This window comes from Phascolarctos cinereus, unplaced genomic scaffold (genome assembly GCF_003287225.1).
Source record: "Phascolarctos cinereus isolate Bilbo 61053 unplaced genomic scaffold, phaCin_HiC Scaffold_5;HRSCAF=322, whole genome shotgun sequence".
Lineage (NCBI taxonomy): Eukaryota > Metazoa > Chordata > Mammalia > Diprotodontia > Phascolarctidae > Phascolarctos > Phascolarctos cinereus.
In genome coordinates, this window is record NW_027555958.1 from 215382430 (window position 1) to 215398752 (window position 16323).

The 16323-nt window shown below is 37.6% G+C and overlaps 1 protein-coding gene across 12 annotated transcripts in view; it reads right to left on the reverse strand.

Annotated features, from left to right (window-relative positions):
* Positions 1–16323, reverse strand: part of MLIP (muscular LMNA interacting protein) — a 416101-nt gene that overhangs the window by 178834 nt on the left and 220944 nt on the right. The gene's annotated exons all lie outside the window — the stretch shown is intronic.

Below are 16323 nucleotides of genomic sequence, written 5' to 3' on the forward strand. Positions count from 1 at the left end.
CAGAAAAAAGTATAAATTAATTAATCAACAAGCCTTTATTAAATGCCTACTATGTGCAAGGCATCGTGTGAGGTATTGAAGATGCAAAGATGAAAGTCGAACAGATAATCTACCAAGGTAACTTGTTTGATAGGAAGACTGGTGTATATAAGTCATAGTTTGTCCACTAAAATGAGATCAGTCTCACCATTATTTATGCTTCCTATTATTATAAAGAATTATAGACTTTCTTATACTTTTAAAGTGGTCTTTAAAAAAAAGGCTGCTCAAAGTTTATTTGTTTCTGTTGAGTACAAGTTACAGAGGCTGCTACAAAACACATAGGTGATTCAGTAAAAAAAAAAAAAACAATAACAATGTGGTTCCTTTTACTCTTTTTTGGTGTTTGGCTTTTGCTTTCTTTTAAAAAAAAAACCTACAAGCAACATAACTACTTCTACACTTAAGCAGCCTGTCTAAGGGAATAGGTGGGAGAGGGAAGGGAGGGAGGGGAGGGGAGGGGGAAATGGGCTCTGATGCCTAGCGTACTTCAGAAGCGTGGGCACCAGCAAGGAGGGTGCTGCTGTTCATGCAGAAGGCCCTGTGCTGGTCTTGCTGGGCTCGCTGACATACCGCTTCCTCATGGCCTCCTGAGCCAGGTCACAGGTGATCGTGCCTTCAGCAACCTGGAAAGTTCCTGAGTGCTCTGGGGATTCCAATACAGTTGACATGAACGGATGCTCGACTTCCCGAAGAAGAAGCTTGCCCACCAGTGGCCTGGGTCTGATTTGGGAAGACCAGGATGATGGGGGATCACTTCCCCAGAATACTCAGCATTAGTTCCACAGGAGCTGTTGCTGGAAGTGGAACCCAGACGCCTTCGGTGTAGTCATGGGCTGCTACGAGTGAACCGCTGGACTGAAGTGCTGTCATGGTGCTTGTTCTTGTGATGATGTAAACCTTAGCGGCGGCTCCCGAGCAGCCCCTGTCAGGCAGTGGGCTGCGGGGGACGATAACGGGTGACCTGGCTCGGGGGAAGGGGGCCACAGAGCCCAATTGTACAGGAGATCGCGGGAGGCTACTCCACGGCAACGAAAATGCGAGAGTTCTTTGGGTTTCTAAAGTTGTCTTTTATCCCTTTGACATTACCATTTTCTTGTATTCATGCTGGATCCAGTCATATCCCAAAAGATTCAGAATCTGCCTTGTTGATATTGGCAACTATTTTTGTTTTTCTTCTGATTTTCCTGTTTTACCAGCCATGGCATTTAACATCTGCTTTCTCTCCCAAAATCGAACATGCTAAACAATCTTCAAAGTATACATGTTAAATCTGGTGTTCTACCAATCAGAAGGCAAGAAAGTAACATCTGGGCAGAGCAGGGAGGGGGAGGGGGTCAGGATTTTTCTTCTTTCACAGTAAGACTATTATCACTTCCTTATTCTAGCTCCTGGAAGTTATCCCTCTCTAAAAACAGCCCAAGATCCAATCATCTCATTTGTCTGCCATATAATGCTGTGACTCATGTTGAGTTTGCATTCAAGAAAAGTATCTTAAATCTTTTCCAAAAAAAATCTTGTATCAAACCATGATTCTACAATTTCATACTCATAAAAGTCAATTTTTTTGAACCCAGCTAAGAGACTTTATATTTAGCCCTATTAAATTTCATTCTATTGAGTTTGGCCCAGGGATCCATCCTATTAAGATCACTTTTTCCGTCTTGACTCTGTCATGGAGTCTGTAAGTTATCCTTCTCATCTTTGTGTCATCTTCATAGTTGATGAGATTGCCATATATACTTGTAACTGTCTTCAATAAAATTTGTTAAATATCAAAGAGCTAAGTACTGATATCTGATGCATGCCAATGAAAACCTCCTCCCATCTTGCCATTATTCCATTAAAAACTATTTTTCAGGTGAGGCCATCCAACCAGTTCCAGATCCATCTAATTGTACTATCTTCCTTATCTTCATCTTTTCCACAAGTACAGTATGAGATGCTTCATTAAATTTTGCTAAAATCTAGAGAAATTATAGCTACTCCATTCCCCTAATCAATCAGCTTAACAACTCTGTTAAAAATGAAAATAAGGTTAATCTGTAATGATCTATTCTTGGTGAAACTATATAGGCTGTTTGTGAACATTATTCTGCTTTCTGCAGCAGATATTTATTAGTCAGAATTGTTCTAGAGTTTTGCTCAGAAACTAAAGTCAAATTCACTAGTCTATATGGTTTCCCTTCTCTTCTTAAAAAGTTTTGACTTTTTTCTTATATAAAACATCTCCTGTTCTCCATGATTTTTCATATATCACTCAGAGTAGTTCAACAATCATATCAACTAAATCTTTTTTTGAGCCATGGATATAAATTTTCTGAGCCAAGTGACTAGAATTCATCAAGAGCAGCTAGGTGCTCTCTTCCTATCTCCTTACTTATATTTAGTATCCACTCAAACGTGGCCATTTTTCTGTGTTTTCCAGTTTAAAGATAATTTCTCCTTGGCAGGAAAAAAATAATTGAGTAGGATTTGACTATTACCATTTATCATTATACCATCCCCCTTTAAACAGCAGTTCTATCCCTTATTTTATCTTCATCTTTTCCCCAATTCAGAAAAAAAATGAAAATTGTTTTTAAATTTTCCTTTCCTTTCCTCATTGAAGTTTTATAGCTCTTCACGTTGTTACTGTGTCAAGCTTTGCCTTTTGTGTTCATAATCCTCTCTTAATTTTCCTAATTTCTATTTTCTACAAATCCTTCAAAAGTATAAGTTGGTTGATGAGTTCTTTGTGTAGCCACATGGGTCTCTTCAGACAACTACCTTTTTTTTTTCCCACTTCTGTCTTATGAATTTAAATCTTGAGCTTTCCATTCCTTCTAGGCTGGCTTCCTCTGTAGCATTTGCATTTATAGGACCATAGCATTTCTTCCTCTGAATCCTCTGAAATCTGTTCTAGCCAAATCTGAGATGCACATTAGGGTATGCCAAGTTTATCTCTTCTATGTCAAAAGCTCAAGAAAAGAGTCATGATTTTACTTCAAAGTCTCTGTCATTTCCTCCCCAGGAATGATTTCTTTCTGTAAAGGATTATTAGACTCAGCATATACTTCTCTCTTGGTGGCTCTACCACCTTTGAAGAGTGAAATTATCATTAATGGTAATTCAAGAAAGTATTTGCTGACTTCCAGGAACAGAACCAAGACAGTAGAGTAAAGAAAGCAGTCAACTGAGCTTTCCTAACATTCCTAACAAACAACTTTAAAATAATGCCTCAGATAGAATTCTGGAGTGGCAAAGACAATAAAAGGTCAGAGTGAGACATTTTTCTAGCCAAACAGCACTTGGGGGGGGTTAGAAGGACAGATCTATGATATGGTAGTGGAGGCTGGCCCAGAGCCCAGATGGATGAAACACCAGTGGTGGCACTAGGTGGTGGCAACAGAAACAGCAACAACATTGGGAGCTCTCAAGGCAGAGAATAAGGGGACCTAGCAATTGGTATGAAAGCGATTACATGGGGCTCATGCTAGCAGTGGAAATAGGACCAACTGCCTACCCATAGTTGGGGAACGTGTGGCCTACTAGGTCCTTGGGTGCAGCCATTTGACTGAGTCCAATAAATTCTTTTGTTAAGGGGATTTTTTATGTGAAGTTTGGATCCAGTCAAAGGACTGCACTTGAGGACCTAGAGGGCCACAAGTTCCCCACTCCTAAGCCCTATATTGCCTTTTAGGTCATAGGTCAAGGATGAAGAGGATCATTTTCAGTCAAGAGGGGGTGGGAGCTTTGAGGAGCAACATCACTCTTGGTAACTAGGAATCAGGGACCCTGACAGAATGTATTAGAAACCAGAATTCAACAATATGTTGTTTACAGGAATCACACTTGAAACAGAGAGACACTCAAAGAACTAAAATAAGGAGCTGGAGTAGAATCTATTATGCTTCAGGTGACATAAAAAAAGGCAAAAGTAGCAATCATGATCTCAGTCAAAGAAAAACAAAAATAGACCTAACTAAAAGGTATAATCAGGGAATCTACATCTTGCTAAAAGGCACCATAGACAATGAAATATCAATGTTCAATATATATGAAACAAATGATATAGTATTCAAATTCTTAAAGGAAAAGTTAAATGAATTACAGGAGTAAATAGATAGTAAAACTATACTAGCCGGGACCACAACTTTCCCCTCTCAGAGCTAGATATCTAACCACAAAATAAATAAGAAAGGCATTAAGGAGATGAATAGAATCTTAAAAAATTTAAATATAATGGCCTTCTGGGGAAAACTGAATGGGAATAGAAAGGAGTATGCCTTTTTATCAGCTGAATGACACATGGCACCTTCATGGTACATGACAACTTTACAAAAAACTGACCACATATTAAAGTATAAAAATCCCACAACCAAATGAAGAAAAGCAGAAATATTAAATGTAACCTTTTCAGACAAATAAAACAATAGATTTATTTCCTTAAGGAATATCAACATAAAATTAAAAAAAAAACTAGCAAGGAGATTGTAGCAATATATCCCAAAGAACATACACTACGACCAGATGGGATTTATATCAGAAATGCAAAGCTGGTTCAATATTAGGAAAACTATCAGTATAACTGACTATATCAATAACAAAACCAACAAAAATTATATGATTGTATCAATAGATGCAGAAGCCTTTAACAAATACAATACTCATTTCTATTAAAAAACACTGTAGAACCTGGCAATCAATGGAACCTTTCTTAAAATGATAAGTAGCATCTATCTAAACCCAAGAGCAAGCATCATCTACGACAGAGTTAAACTTGAATCCTTCCCAGGAAGATTAGGGGTGAAACAAGGATGTCCGTTATCATGACCATTATTCATTACTGTACTAGAAATGCTAGCAACAGTGATAACAAAAAGAAATTTAAGGAATAAATATAGGCAATAAGAAAATAAAACCAACACTTTTGTGATGATATGAGTAGATGTAATTAGGAAATATTTAACAAAAATAATTTTTTTTAAAAAGAAAGAAAGTATTAGCTGTTGTTTTTGGAAGAGTGACAAATCCAGCAAATTTCTAGATATTTATAACCCCAAATCACTACAAAATCATGCCTCTATTTCACATTTGTGGAATGAGAATTGTAACTAGAATATGATTCTGAATGTATATACTTCATTCAAAAGAAAACAGATAACTAGCTGTAAGGGCGAGGAAAGGTGGCATTGTATATTCAGAAGGTATAATTATAATACATGTCCCAAGTGAGAAAACATAGTGGAGAGAATTTAAAGCTGTCCATTAGGTGAAGGCAATTGGTGGGACTTATGTCAATTCTCTAACAGGGAACTTATATCAATTCTCTAAGGATAAATTATGCCTCTTTAGCCCTTAAGTAGAAAGCTGTCCCTACTCTGAGTCGACCAGCTTGAGTCAGCTCTTAGGATTTAGCTCTAGAAATGATACTAAATTCTTCACAACTCATTTGTACTGCTTATAAAGGGTAAAATGAGAAAAGAGGGATTTCTCTCCCTCTTCCCCATCAGCAACATTTTCTTGCAACAGAAACCCAAGGCCATTTGAAAGATATGGAAGCACATGGCTTGAGAGAGGAGTTCAAAGGACATCATTTCCTGAATCTCAGTCTTCTTTGTAAGGTCTCAAAGAAAGAGAACTTAGAGATTGGAACTGGGATTTTGTTGCTTGGATAGACTTCAGACCAAACAACTCCCAGAGAATGGAATTGAGGAAGAATCTCTACTGGTTCTAAGGTAAAGATTCCAGTTCTGTCTGAAAGAATATTATATTGTTCCATGACCGACAACTTCAGCTTAACCAGAAGCTGAAGCTAAGAGAAATTACAACAAACTGTTGGAGCAGTGCACCCAGAGAGTAAGCCTAGTGATCCCATTAGAGTAACAAATCCAACATGGAAGTATCTGGCAGAGCCCTGCAGATCAGAATCCAGAGGAAACTATAGATCAAGGTTAATGGTAGCAGCATGAAAATATTAGCAGCCTTATCACTCTGCAGCACTATGGCACTGGAGGTAGAAACTCCTCCTCCTCTCACATTGTTTGGCCACATGTGTTCCTTTACATGAGTACCTCTCCCTGTGTGAGCCCTTACGACATACGTTCCCCAAGAATGCCAGGATACTTGTGACTTCCACATGTGTCCACTTTCCTTGCTGATGCTTGGTGCATTTCAGGGCAACTAAAGCCCAGTTTTATGATGTAAAAGTTCTGGTGGCACTTTTCTTAATAAGTAATTTCAGCAAATGCCTTTGATTTGAGCTCATTGTGCCCTCTAGCTTATTATTGTCAAGTAAATCAGTGGGAACGCAACAGCCATAGTTTTAGAAGTGCAAACCCAAAATGTATGTTGAACCTAGGGTAGCTGTCCTGTAGGGAGACCCAACCTACAAGTGAAAGCTGGGGAAAGAGGAGCCCCAGCCAGGACTATATTTTAGCCAATTGGTTGTTCTTTAGCCAATTAGTCATGTCTGACTCTTCACGACCTCATTTGGGGTTTTCTTGGCAAAGATACTGGAGTAATTTGCCATTTCCTTCTTTGGCTCATTTTACAGATGAGGAAACTGAGGCAAACAGGGTTAAGTGCCTTTCCCAGGGTCACACAGCTAGTAAATGTCTGAGGCCAGATTTGAACTCAGGTCCTCCTGACTCCAGGGCCAGCACTCTATCCACTATACCACCTAGGAACCCTATTGGTCCAATTGGCCCAGAAGTCCAAATCCTATTCCCAAACATTATATTATTATCCAGTTGTTCAACTTTTCTCTTCTGTATCCCATGCCTTCATTGGGCAACAGTGATGAAGACATCACCTGTATTCCTACAGTCTTCAATTCCTTGCCAAAGACTTTATAATACAGCTGGCAATGCTTTCTGGGGTCATTTTGACAATATAATTTGTGTCCACATGAATCACCAGACATGGGTAGCAGCCATCCATTTTGACAAGTCTTGAGAGATTCTCTTGTACGCCTTGGAATCTTGCCCTAGGAAGGCAACAAACTTCTTGTTGCTGTTGTCAAATCAACAAAGCAGGGATTCAGCAATAAACAAAAACGCTTTCCTTCCTCTGACCCTTTCCAGATGATCCCTTACTGGACAGCACCTGTGTATAGTAGTCACTTGGCCTTGACAGATACACAAACATCTTACCCTCACTGCAAGTTACTGCAAACTTCTCCTGGATCTTAATAGCTTCTGGTACTGAGGTACTCAGTCTGTCTTCATAATTACTTCTGGAAGATTATAATTTCACCTAATTAGTACCTCTTTAATACCTTTTATAGCCTCTTATCACTTATTAACAACTTGACAACCACAAACAAGTTCTTTTGTTTTTCCCCCCAATAAATACTTCCTGCTGTCAACATTAGATCATAAAAACAAGTGAGCTTTTTTATGAAATTTATTTTCTTTGTTATAGGTAAATTATAGATTACTGATCTGCACTGATAGAGGAAATTTCCTCAATCAGTGCAGATCAGTAATCTATAATTTATAGATGGAGTATTAGCTAGGCCACTGAGAAGTTTGTGACTCATGTAAGGTCATATAGCCACTAGATGTCAGAGGCAAGACTTTCACCCAAGTTATCCTAACTCCCAGGCAAGCTCTCTATCCACCACACTTTGCTTCTATGAGAATGGAGGTGGAACGTAACAAAGAACAACTTTTCTCTGGGCTAAGTCAATGAATTAAAAAGGTTGAAATATATGCCATCAGTATCAGAGGCGCAACAACAGAGAAAACAACAATGTCACAAGAGAAATACTTTATGTGCTGACTCAAGAAAAGGACCTATATGAATAAGGATATTTCTAGCAGCTCTTTTCTGGTGACAGAGAATTGGAAATAGAAGGGATACCCATCAAATGGGGAATGGCCAAAAAATTGTGGTATATGATTGTGATGGAATACTATTGTGCTATAAGATGCTCTCAGAAAAATCTGGAAAGACTTACATGAACTGATGCAAAAGGAAATGAGTAGAACTGGAGGACATAGTACACAGTAACAACAATATTGTAAGACGATCAACTGTGAATGACTTAGCTATTCTTGGCGATACAATGATCCAAGACAACTCTGAAGGATTTATGAGGAAAATTCAATCTATCCCAGGGGAAGAACTGATGGAGTCTGAATACAAATTGAAGCATTATTTTTTCTTTCTTAATTTTTCTTAGGTTTTGAGGGGTTTTATTTGGTCTATGTTTTCTTTTACAACATGACCAACATGGCAGTATGTTTTGCATGACCACACATGTATAATCTATATTAAATTGCTTGTCTTCTCAATGAGGGATGGGGGTGAGGGTGGGGGTGGACAGGACAGAATTTAGAAGTCAAAATTTTAAAAACAAATGTAAAAAATTGTTTTACATGTAATTGAGGGAAAATAAAATGCTCATGTACTGACTCAAAAAGAGAAGAAAGGGATTAAATGTCCTAACGACAGATTCTGAGGTGACTGGGAGCTGTCATTCAGTGGTGCTGAAACTAGGGATAAGCCAGATTTCCATCCTTGGAGATTCCCCATCACTGGCTGATTTCAAGCAGAGTCCAAATGACTGCTTGTCCAAGATGCTATAGATGGGGATTCCTGGATTAGATGACTTTTGATGTCCCTTCCAACTCTGAGATTCTGTAATTCCTAAAGATCTGAAGCAAGTTAAGACCAGAGTTGCTGTTTTTAAAGTAACAACAATGAAAGAACTCTAGGGTTTCCTAAAGGCCTGTGGCAGTCATCTTTCTTCACACCAGAAGATGACTTTGCTGATGGTGCTAAAAAGTCAATGTATGTACAACAGTGGAGCTGAAAAACCTGATGAATGACCTGAAGTTTCCTTTCACACTGAGCCCATGTTGTCAACCTCCTAATCAGCTGCTACAGCAGCTGTTTGTCACTCTGACTTCACCTCAGGAGTAGTTCACTGGTGGCTCTGATCACCCAGAGTCATCACCAATTCTAAGCTTTGTACATAGGGTCATTCTGTCTTCTCTGGTTTCCCAGCAATCAACAGGAAGTCCCACTAGCTTTTGGGGTTTGTGTGATGAAAGCTGATAATCAAATCTTGCCATCGCAAGAGGCTGCTACTGCTTATATCCTGCCAAGTTCTCAACTTTCTTATGATTCTGGATGGAAATGCACATCTATTTCCTCTCTATTTTACAAGAAACTATCTGACTTCTCTTTACCTTTCTTGGCTTAAGGTCACTTAATAAATCACTTGAAAGGAAGGTTGATACTTCCAGCTCTTCTGAAACCTATTCCAGGAAAGATTAAAAGTTAAAATGTACTTGGTGAAACTAGGATAGCCTTGAAATTTACAGTCATTGATCTTTTATTGAATAGGGGTTATTTGTTGAAATGCATAATCTCATGTTCTCCCTTCCAGATATTTTTAAAAGTGGCTATTTTATTTTTATAACTGAAAAGTACATTAATAGACGGGACCAAAAAAAGAGAGACTGACAGAAATCTGACAACCAAGCCAGCAGGATGTCATTCCTTTATCTATAACAATTTTCATTTTGATTGAGCGTAGTCAATGACAGTAAGAAAGTATTTACTAGAAACTTATATTACCACCCACATCAGACTAATTCATTTAGGCATATATAGGGCACACCTCTGAATGTAATTCTCAGTAGGAAACATTCAAAGTTTTGCAGAAAGGTGATTTCTTGGTTATGAATGGTTGGGTTTTTGAAGAAAAGTGGCAGTATGTCATTCATATATTTAGAGCTGGAAGGAACCTCAGAAATTATTCAGTTTATTCCAACCCCAACATTTTATAGCCAAGGAAACTGAGATCTTGAAAAGTGAAGTGATTTGCCCAAGGTTGCACTGTACTATATGCCACAGTTGGGATTTAAACCCAGGTCCTTCAACTAAATTTGAAGGTTTTTCTAATGTGCCATTTCATAGGAATATGCTAGAATTAAGAATTCAGGTCTATTATAACCACTCTAAGTGAGTTCCTCATGGAAAAATATAGGTGCTTTGCTCCCTATTCACACTGAGCTGCTACGATTCACTATGCATCTGTCTTTGCTGCCAAAGTAACGTACCCAGACAGACTAACCATCCTTCTCAGAAAACAGTTGAACTCTAAAAATCTTAAGACAAAATGAATTATATGTTCTCCATATGAAATTTGAGGGAGGAACTACTCTCTCTGTAAGAAATATCTAGTCATTCTATTTCCCAACTCCAAGCATTTTCACTGGCTGTCTCCCCTGCCTGAAATGTTCTACCTCCTCATCTCTGCTTCCTAGCTTTTCTGGCTTCCTTCAAATCTCAACTAAAATCCCATCTTCTATAGGGAGTCTTTCCCAATTCTTCTTTATTCTAGTGCCTTTCCTATGTTGTTTTTCTCCAATTTATTCTGTGTATAGCTTGTTTGTACCAAGTTGTTTGCATACTGTCTTCCTCATTTGATTCTGAGCTTCTTTATAACAAGGGCTGAATTTTACCTTTCTTTATCACAGTGTCTGGCACATATTGACTGATTGATGCTATGGCCAACTGGTCTTCTGACTGTTCCTCACAAACAGCATTCCATTACTCATCTCTACGTCTTTGCATTCTCTGTCTCCCATGTCTTCACAGCACTACTTCTTCACTTCCATTATTCAGTATTCTTAATTTACTTCAAAATGCTGCCCATGTGCCACCTGCTACACAAAGTCTTTGCTAATACCCTCAACTACTAAGGCTCCTTATAGGCAGATAGGGATAGTTTGAAAGTATCATAAGTAGAGTTTATGGTCCTGTATTCTAAAGTCTTTGTGGATGGAAATTCCACAAGCTTTTGACTGTTCATCAAGCCTGTTGAAAAAGAATTTATTAGGATTATAGAGCTAAAGTTAGAGAGTACCTCACAGGCCGACTCAAAATCCCCTCATTTTACAGAGAAAGAAGCTAAGGCCCAAAGAGATTAAGTGACTTATCCAAGGCCACATAGGGAGTAAAGATCAGAAATAGTAATTGAACCCTGTTCATCTGACTCAAGAGCAGAACTTCCTCCATTAAATATTCAGCTTCCCACTTCCAGTTTGTGTCCTTAAGTTTAGACCTATTTCTTTTTACTATTTGGTCTCTCATGGTCAATTGATAGGCAGTTTTGTTTATCTATCATGCCAAGCTCCCTTCTCTAGGAAAAATCATCTCAAATTCCTCATGCTTCCTGGTAATGACAAAGTATGTGTGCTGTTCTAATATTATAATACTTCCAAAGATAAATGTCTTCATCAATGTGGCCACTTTTTATACTAATGCAGATCACAGATCCTCCATGTTTTAGTAGATGTTCTCCACAGGTTGCCATGGCTACATTTTTTAAAAAATCATTTTTTGGTGATTCCCCTTCTGATGATGAGCTTCTTTGAACTTAGCTCTGCTCACCTTCTGGGGAGACAAAGCTTCCCAGTTCTCTTCCACCTCTCTGACCAGTCCTTCCATTTTCTTTTGCTGAAACTTCATCCAGATCACACCCAGTATCCATGAGTGTCATCCAATACTTGGTCTTGGTTCCCCTTTTTTTCTTCTATACTTGGCTATCTCATCAGCTCCTGTGAGTTCAATGATTACCTCTATGAAGATGTCTCCCAGATCTATTTATCCAGTTTCACATAGCCAATTGCCTTTTAGACATCTTGAACTAGAAAGCCCATAGGCACCTCAAACTCAACATGCCAAAACAGAACATGTGACCTTTTACCCAAAACCTTTTCCTTTTCCCAACTTTCCCGTTACTGTCTAGAGAACCACAATTCTCCCACTCAATCAAGCTTGAGAACTTAGTGTTGTCCTGGACTTCTCCCTCACACTGATCACTCCCATTTAATCTGCTGTCAAATCTTGTCTTTCTACCTTTGTAATACCTCTTGTACATATCTCCTTCTCTCCACTCACTTAGCAACCATTCTTGTTCAGGCCCTCATCACTTGGACTATTACAATAGCCTTCCAGTTGATTGGTTTGGCTTGGCTCTCCCCCTGCCAAGCCATCCTTTACTCAGTTGCCAAGATGATTTTTATAAAGATTGGACCGTGTCATTCTCTGCTATCCAATCCACAACCACTACCAGCACCACCACCCCTAGTTAGTAAGCTCCAGTGTCTCTCTTTTACTTCTGGGATCAAATACAAAGTCCTTTCCTGGTATTTAAAACTCCTCACATCCTGGACCCTTCCTACCTTTGAGGCTTCTTACATTTTATTTCCATCCATGCATTCTATAACCTAGTAACATGTTCCTCACACATGACACTCCATCTCTTGAAACTTTGCACTGCCTGCCTTCCATGTCTAGTATGCTCTCCACTCTTACCTCCATCTCTAGGCTCCTTTTCAAAATTTTGTTCAAAAGGACAACTAGATGGTGCAATGGATACAGCTCCAGCCTTGGAGTCAGGAGTAACTGAGTTCAAATCTGGCCTCAGACTACACACTTAACACTTACTAGCTGTGTGATCCTGGGCAAGTCACTTAAGCCTGATTGCCTCACAAACAAAACAAACAAACAAACAAAATTTTGCTCAGATCCCACCTTCTAGAGGGGATCTTTCCCATCCTTCCCACCACTAGAGATGATTTTATATGTGTGTGTGTATATCATATATATATATATATATATATATATATATATATATATATATATATATGTATGTATGTATGTATGTATATACAATATATGTATATATACACACAATATATATCTTATATATATTTACATGATATAACATATGTATAAGTATATAATAAAGATAGACATTATATATGTGTGTGCATATATATATATATATATATATATATACACATATGTATATATGTCTTGTACATATTTACAAATTGTTTCCCCAATTGAAATGTAAGCTTTTGGGGGGAAGAGACTGTTTTTACCTTTCTCTGTGTCTTAGCTTTTAGTACAGTGCCCAGTGTATAGTAAGTGCCAACAAGCAATAAATGCTTATTGATTGACAACAGGTATCAGCCAAAACATTTCCAGCTTGGTAGGCCCTGCTAAAGGTCCCGGCTTGTTGGCCTACCATCTGACAGCCCAGTACCACCACCATACCATGAAAACATTTAGTGGAGAAATTTAGTGGAAGAAGAAGAAAATGTTGTATAGAAAATTTGCTTAGTGAGTACACTAAAGGAAAAAAATGTTTTGTAGGAAGAGGTCCAAAATCATTATCTTCTGGTTATTGTCATTGACTTTATTGTTACTGCTCCTTTTTTTTGCCTCAGCAGAGTAGAAAAGACTGAGGTGCAGTCAAGTCTTGTACAACGCAAGAAAGTTTGCATTGTAGTACATTCTAAGCAACCAAAGGTACTGTGCCCAAGACTAGTGTCTTTCATGTGATCATACATTTAGAGCTGGATGGGGACCTCTTAGTCTAGAAGTTCTTACCCTGAAGCTTATGTACACTGGGTTAATGTACAGATTTCAAAGGACTCACGAACTTGGATGGGAAAAATAAGTACATCTTTATTTCAATATAATCGGTTTACTTGTAAGCTATGCACTTTATTTTTATGCATTTCAAAACATTATTATGATAAATTGACCATTATTGACCAAAACATTACTATAAGTTATGATAAGTTTTACCAAACTGCCTTTTTAGATCATTGACACCAAAAATGACCCACATAGTTACCTAATCTAACCTCCTCATTTTATAGATGAAGAACTGTAACCTCGCCAAGGTCAAACAGGGAGTCAAAGGCAGAGCAGAGATATGAATCTGAACCTTCTAATTCCAATAGCCCTAGACTTTCCACTATGGCACATTCCTTCCTGTCCTTTTCAAAAGAAAAGTCTTTCTCTACTCTCAACTTCTCAAAACATGTTAAATAAAGTCCTACCATTCCAATCTCACAATTCCAAATCCCTCCCATCAAACTCCTATGTCTCTACGAATGTCCTCATAAGCTGGATCTGGCCTTCAAATTCACTGGGAAGAAGGAGCAAATTTAGAAAAATGTAATCCCCTAGTATAGTAGCTGCCATGCCTGTGCTCTGGTTCCTTCTTAATTTCTAAAAGGTTTGGGCCTTGTTCTTCCCCTTTACTGCCAATTCATCTAGTTTAAACATATTTCCAAAAGTCAGATAGTGACTAGGTCTCTGTTCATTTCTTTCTTTTGAAACATGTAAACCATTAAAATGTCCCTAAAATATTTATGTTCAAAAGAATTAGATTTGGTTTTGAATCTCATGCTTCAAAAATGATGAAAACTTCAGACAAGTTGATTTGAGGATTAATATACCCCTCATTCAGTTTTATAGCAACATTTACCAGCTCCTTACCTTTCTCCCTTTCCCTAGAAAAAAGTCACTTCCATTCCTGTTCCTTCCATTTCAATGTATTGTACCAAGTGAATACTAAATTTGAAATGGAATAAATTATTAATTTATGTAAGAACACACATGTGCTTTTGAATTTCTTGAACAACTTTAATGATGCAGTTGTTGAAAGATATAACAAGGAAACTACACTTTTTTTGTTAAAAAAAAATCATCACATGGAAGAGACAAGAGATTGAATTTAATGCTACTCTTATCCTCATAGACATACCCTTACAATGTTTCTTTTCTTAAAGCAGCAAGAATGATCATAATTTACATTGAAAATTAAAATTTGTTTAACTGTGGAATTTTAAATCTTGCTTCCTATTCCTACAGCAAAGCTCAGAAAATACAAAAGACCTTTTTAGAGCAATGTGTCTCTTAACACTCACTGGCTGGGTCAGAAGACTATCCAGTGAATTTAAAGAAACTACACAGTGCACATGGCTCTTCTACAGAGTTCAATTTGTGGACCAGTGGTCCATATATCCTGTGAATAGGCAGTCAATATTTCTCTAGGTTTTATGCTTTGGTTGGTTTCTATGCTATCTCTATTCTATTTTATTTGTGGGGTTCTCTCCACTTGTATTTTATTTTCATGTTAATCTCAGAGAATATCGTTATTGGGAAGAGTTAGAGTCCAAGAGCCTGAAGCCAATATATTTGAATATCTGCTAGCTAACACTAGTCTTTAGTTCTAGAGGCCTTAGCTAAGTGTTTGAATTTAGAATAATCACTTTCTGAATTTTTATTGGAAAAAAATGGAGTGTGGAGAAGCAGTATAGTACAGTATGAAAAAATGCTAGTTAGGGAGTAAAATTCTTGGATCTGACATCTACTATCTGTATAATCTAGGGTCATTCCACTCTAGATTTGCACATCCTGGTCTACAATATAAGAGCTTAGCATAGATATCTCTAAGAGTCCTTCAAGTTCTAATTCTATAATCCCTATAAATTTAAATTTTAGTGTTGGTAATTAATGATTGAATAGGCGTAACATAAATCTGAAGTTCCATATACATAGATGAAATATAGCTTTAGAAATGGAGATAGAGACAGAGATAGAGATATCTATGTACAGATATCTATCAATTTATGTAGCTTTTTATCCATGTCTAGATAGATACTTATATCCGTATATAGATAGATCTTTAAAAAATATCTATACCTAGATATAAATATAAGCTGAAGTTTACACACACAAAAAAAAATGTAGATTTCATCCAGAGTGATTAAATCATGGACCAAGTCCAATAATACAACAGTCTAATGTTAGAGAAGTAAAATTAAGATCCATGTGCAGTCATAAATTTCTATTTAGCTTCAATTTAGAGAAAAACACTCCCCCTCATGGAACTTTTTAAAAAAATTTTCAGAAAGTAATATCATTCCTTATGTTCCACAACATGCCATCTCCAGACCCCGTGCCTTTTTACTGATTGCTCCCCTGCTCAGAATTCTCGCCCCTCCCCATCTCTGCCTCCTCTTTTCTCTGACTTCCTTCATGTCCCCGTTAAAATCCAGATCTCCCTAGTGCCTTCCCTCTGATGTAATTTCCAATTTACCCTGTAATTTTTTTTTCATGCTGTCTCCCTCATTCAATCATGAGTTCCTTGAGGGATTTGTTTGTTGTTGTTACACTTGCTTTGGCTTTCTTTGTATCTTCAGTTCTTAGCACAGTGTCTGGCACCTAGTAGACACTTAATAAATGCTCATTGATTTGACTTGACTGTAACACGATATGTTCCAGAACAAAAATCTGCATAAAATATGTTCACTTTGGAACCAATACTGATTAGCCTAACTAGCAAATTATCAAAAGGATTTCATTATGAGTTGATTTCACCCATATGGTAGCTTCAAAGCAGGCAAACCAACTATAGCCTTATGACAGGGCTGCAAAGAATGTCTTTCATTCTTAGACTTTAACAATTTAAGT